At 48.4% G+C, this 4,894-nt stretch overlaps 1 non-coding gene across 1 annotated transcript; it reads right to left on the bottom strand.

Annotated features, from left to right (window-relative positions):
• Positions 1 to 360: 360 nt before the first annotated feature.
• TRNAR-UCG (transfer RNA arginine (anticodon UCG)) lies at positions 361 to 444 on the bottom strand. Its single transcript has one exon. It is a non-coding gene; the product is annotated as a tRNA-Arg (tRNA).
• Positions 445 to 4,894: the final 4,450 nt, after the last annotated feature.

The raw sequence follows: 4,894 nt of genomic DNA, 5'->3' as shown, positions 1-4,894 counted from the left end.
TATTTTATCTGTGGCTTTTTTACTTGAAAAGAACAAGCACAGCCATGGTGCATGCTGAATGAATGAATGAATGAATGAGGTTGAGACATTTTTATTACTTTAATACAAGTTCTTTCTCTCATGCTGGTCCCATTGACAAAACAGGAAATTTACTTTATGTCTAGAAGAGGGAATACTGATTATAGTAAAGGAACACATTGCACTAGATTTTAAGTACTTTACATAATATTAAAAAAAATTTTTTAACATTCATTTATCTTTTTTTGAGAGACTGAGACAGAGCATGAGTGAAGGAGGCCCAGAGAGAGAGAGGGAGACACGAATCCGAAGCAGGCTCCAGGCTCCGAGCTGTCAGCACAGAGCCCGATGTGGGACTCGAACCCACGACCACGAGATCATGACCTGAGCCGAAGTCGGACGCTCAACCAACTAAGCCACCCAGGCGCCCCGAGTACTTTACATAATAAATAAAATCCCCAATAACTACCCTGTAATGGAGGGACTACTGTTATTCTCATTTTAGAGATAAGGAGCCTGAAGAATAAAGGTCAAGTAACTGACTCAAGATCACACAGCTGAGTGGTGGGGCTGAGACTTGCACTGAGCAGTCTGGCTCCAGAGTTTGTGTTTCGAGCCACTAGGCCCACAACCTCTCGACCCAGTGCCTGAAGAGCAGCCTCAGACACCAGTGAAGTGAGGCTGGAAGGGACTGGCCAGGAGGGCAGAGTGTAGGGTCAGAGCATGTGGCCTTTTCCTGGAGAAGCTCCCATGAAGGAGGCACCCTCCGAGGCTGTCTGTCAGCCGAGTGTGGTATAGGCCCGTGGGCCTCTCCCTCCGGTGACTTCCCAGCTCCTGCAGGGGTGTGATAACATATCACTTCTCTAGAGTCCGAAAATGATGTGCATCCCACCCAGTGAGCAGAATTCCTGCCCCTACTCCCCCAAAATAATTCCAGGAAAACTTCGCTCCAAGGCCAAGGGGTCCTGTAGATAGTTCAGATGTGTCAGAGATTTCTTTGTGGTCCCATCAAAGCTCTGCCAGTGAGTTACCTCTTGAATGAGGAGCCTTAACGAAAAATCAGAAGTTCACCTGGGACGGGAGGTTAAGGATCTGTTGCTAGAAGATGGCACTGTCTAGCCTGAGGGGGAAGCCGTCAAGGCTGACGAGGTGTGGGGGGCATTTCCTGGGGCCCTCTCCCCATCTTGCAGAAGCCTGCCCACCCTGAGTTAAGCTCCGCTCTGTTGTCTGATTTTCCATAAGTGTGTTTGTACAACTGTGTGTGTGTGTGCATGACTTTGCCCTGACAGCGTGGTGGACAAGTGGCTTTGGACTATGAGCCTGGAACACTGGGCGATGCTGACTCTGCCCCCATTAGCTGTGTGACTGGGGTCGGCCGGCTTCCTTCTCGGGGCTTCACTGAGCTGACTTATAAGGCAGAGGAGTTGGAGATGTTCTAACCTGGTCTGTACGGTCTCTCCCTTCGCAGTCCCTAAGGAGCAGCTCCTCCCAGACCCCAGGCCCCAGTCCTCCCTTCCTACCCCAGTGGCCACCCTGACGCAGCCACCCATGAGAACTCCTCAGCCTCCCTGTTGACATTTCAACACTTTTTCCCCCTCCTCCCCCTCCCCCTGCGCCTTGCTGTGGGGGCCAAAGCCACAAGCAAATAGGCATGTCCAAACCACGGTTCTCACCGCACCGCCAAGCAGGCTGTTCTCAGAGGTGAGCCCCCTCCTGACCCAGACTTCCAGCCCGGCTCGCTTATCTGCAGACGCTCTGTTCCTCCAGGCCCAGCACGAGACTCGATTTCAACACAGCCCGGCAGATTCCAATCTTCCCAGCCCACCCCATCCTCGGGCGCTGCCTCCAGCACACGCTCACACATCTCGGAGACTTGGCTCTTTGTCTGCAGGGAAGGAGGCACCCACACCTTCCCTCCCGAGTTTCCCTGGGTCCCCGGCAGGAGTGGTGACAGTAGCACAGGGCACCGGGCGGGGTGGGGGGGATTGCACAAGCCTCCTCTGGACGGGCAGTGAGAGCATCTATTTATTATTTTTCTGCTGATTTATTGGGCTGGCGGAGTCCTGCCTTCGGTGGGAAAGCCTCGGGAGTTTGAAATCCGAAAGATGGTGGCAGTGACATTAGTGGCAACATGGCAGGACAGGAGAGCTTCGAGTCTTAAGAGACGACTCTACATCACACCTGACAGGGTGAACTCCAAGCGCTCAGCTCTTCCTCGGGACTCTACCCGTGGCCTTCACGGGAGGAGCCACTCTTTGGGGGATGTTAGAGAGGCCACCACAGGCAAGCTCTACAGATTCTCCCAGGGTCCTTCCCCTCTTTAAAAAAAAAAAAAACTTTTATGTTTTATTTTTTATATTTGAGAGAAAGGGACAGAGAGACAGAAAGTGAGTAGGGGAGGGGCAGAGAGACTGAGACAGAATCTGAAGCAGGCTCCAGGCTGTCAGCACAGAGCCCGACGTGGGGCTGGAACTCATAAACTGTGAGATCATGACCTGAGCTGAAGTTGGACGCTCGACCGACTGAGCCGTCCCCCCTTCCCCTCTTCAGTAGGGGAAAGGTAGAAGTTAGTCCTATTTCCAAGCCACTGTTTGGAGTTTGCACTTTGCCAGTGGCTGACTTCCACTGACGTCCTGAGTTCAGTTAATTATGGGCTTTAATAGAAACCAAAATAAACCCAGAAGTAGCAAATGGACCAGTCGGGTCTCCCTGGACGTGTAACACCTTGATCCTCCGAGAAGATTCATACTCCGTAATTCCTACACCTTCTAAGCTGTTACCTAGACCTCCTTCAAGTCCGATCCAGCTTTCCAGTGCCCGTGCAAGTCTCCCCTGACCATCCCAGGCCTCACGATCACACCCTTTCTGAGCAGCGACTGCACACAGAGGCACCCACATAATTTGGCCCTCAGTTGTGCAATATTGTCTATTGTTCACTAACTCCTTCTTATCTGTATTATCTCCCTCAAGAATCTCAACGACTAGGAGGCCTATTTTTTTATTTCTTTTGGAGCCTGTCTTCGATTATTTTCTGGCACAGTACTAATCACAGAGTTGGGGCTTAATAAATGCTTGCTTGATTGAGAAAGATAATACATTGTCAACAGATGAAAGGAGCCAGAGATAAGGCACAACTGTTCAAATCCCTTGGAAGAGACAGTTGCATTTACCTATTGTCGTCCAAGCTCCCCTTCATTCTCTCCTCTCCCTCTTGGGAGTCACGTGACTAGGGGTGGCCAATGGATTGTGAGTGGCTGTGCCAGTGTCACTTCCCATCCGAGGGACATCAAGCCATTGGGAGTTTTCTGCACTGTTCTTTGTCCTCTGCTCCTCGCCTGTTGATATGGCTGTGTTACCAGAGAGTGGTGTCTCCATTGACTTCGGTCTCTAAGTGACCATATGGAGCAGACCTCCCGATGTGATGGGAAAGTCAGTGATGTATCCAGAAATAAACTTTGTAGAAAATTCCTAAGGCATGACTTACATGTGGAATTTAAGAAACAGAACAGATGAACATAGGGGACGGGAAGCAAAAATAAGATAAAAACAGAGAGGGAGACAAGCCATGATAGACTCTTAAATACAGAGAACGAACTGAGGGTTGCTGCTGAGGTGTTGGGTAGGGGAATGGGCTAGATGGGTGATGGGCATTAAGGAGGTCACTTGTTGGGATGAGCACTGGGTGTTCTATGTAAGTGATGAATCACTAAATTCTATTCCTGAAATCATTAGTACACTATATGTTAACTAATTTGGATTTAAATTACAAAATAAATAAACTAAATAAAAACAAAAATAAAAAACAACCCCTATGGTGTGAGAGTTTGTTACTGTAGCAGAACCTAACCTGGCTAACGTGATGCCTAGTTTACTTAAATATTTTTGGAAATAAGGATGATCTTCACATTGGAAAGGAAAGACCAGGAGAAATCATTTTAGTCCAAGAGAGGCCAAAAGAGGGCATCTTGCTATGCCTCTTTGCTATTTTGTTGTTTCTTAAAATGGGGTCAAGGGAGGGGCGCCTGGGGGGCTCAGTTGGTTAAGTGTCAGACTCCTGACTTCAGCTCAGGTCATGATCTCATGGTTTGTGAGTTTGAGCCCCATATTGGGCTCTGCACTGACAGTGCTGAGCCTGCTTGGGATTCTCTCTCTCTCCCTCTCTCTGCCCCTCTCCTGCTCCTGCTCTAAATAAATAAATAAATAAATAAATAAATAAATAAATAAAATTTTAAAAATGTGATGAAGGGATACTTGCATTGTAGATCCTGGACTCCTCACTAGACCCCCTGAGTCAGAATCTCTATTGGTAACTGTACATCTGCATTTTTAACACACTTCTAGGTCATTTTTATCCACAATAAAGTCTGAGAGACTCTGCTCTCACCCTTCTAGATGAGATATTTTTCGATCTGTGGCTCAAATCCTTGGCTGCACATTAGAATCACCCAGGAAGCTTTTAAAAATGTTGATTCTCTGCCTCACTCCTACTGACCCCTTTTAATTGGTCTGGAGAAGGGCTTACATACAGTTTTATTGTTGTTGCTATTGTATAAGGTTTTCTGATGACTTTCATCTGAACTGTTGACCTGGATTGATTGTTTAAAAGCATTTTCAGGGGCGCCTGGGTGGCGCAGTCGGTTGAGCGTCCGACTTCGGCCAGGTCACGATCTCGCGGTCCGTGAGTTCGAGCCCCGCGTCAGGCTCTGGGCTGATGGCTCAGAGCCTGGAGCCTGTTTCCGATTCTGTGTCTCCCTCTGTCTCTGCCCCACCCCCGTTCATGCTCTGTCTCTCTCTGTCCCCAAAATAAATAAACGTTGAAAAAAAAATAAAAAAATAAAAAGATAAAAGCATTTTCAGTTTGAGGCGCCTGGGTGGC

Source organism: Prionailurus viverrinus, chromosome A3 (assembly GCF_022837055.1).
Source record: "Prionailurus viverrinus isolate Anna chromosome A3, UM_Priviv_1.0, whole genome shotgun sequence".
NCBI lineage: Eukaryota > Metazoa > Chordata > Mammalia > Carnivora > Felidae > Prionailurus > Prionailurus viverrinus.
This window is presented reverse-complemented; position numbering and strand designations above follow the sequence as displayed.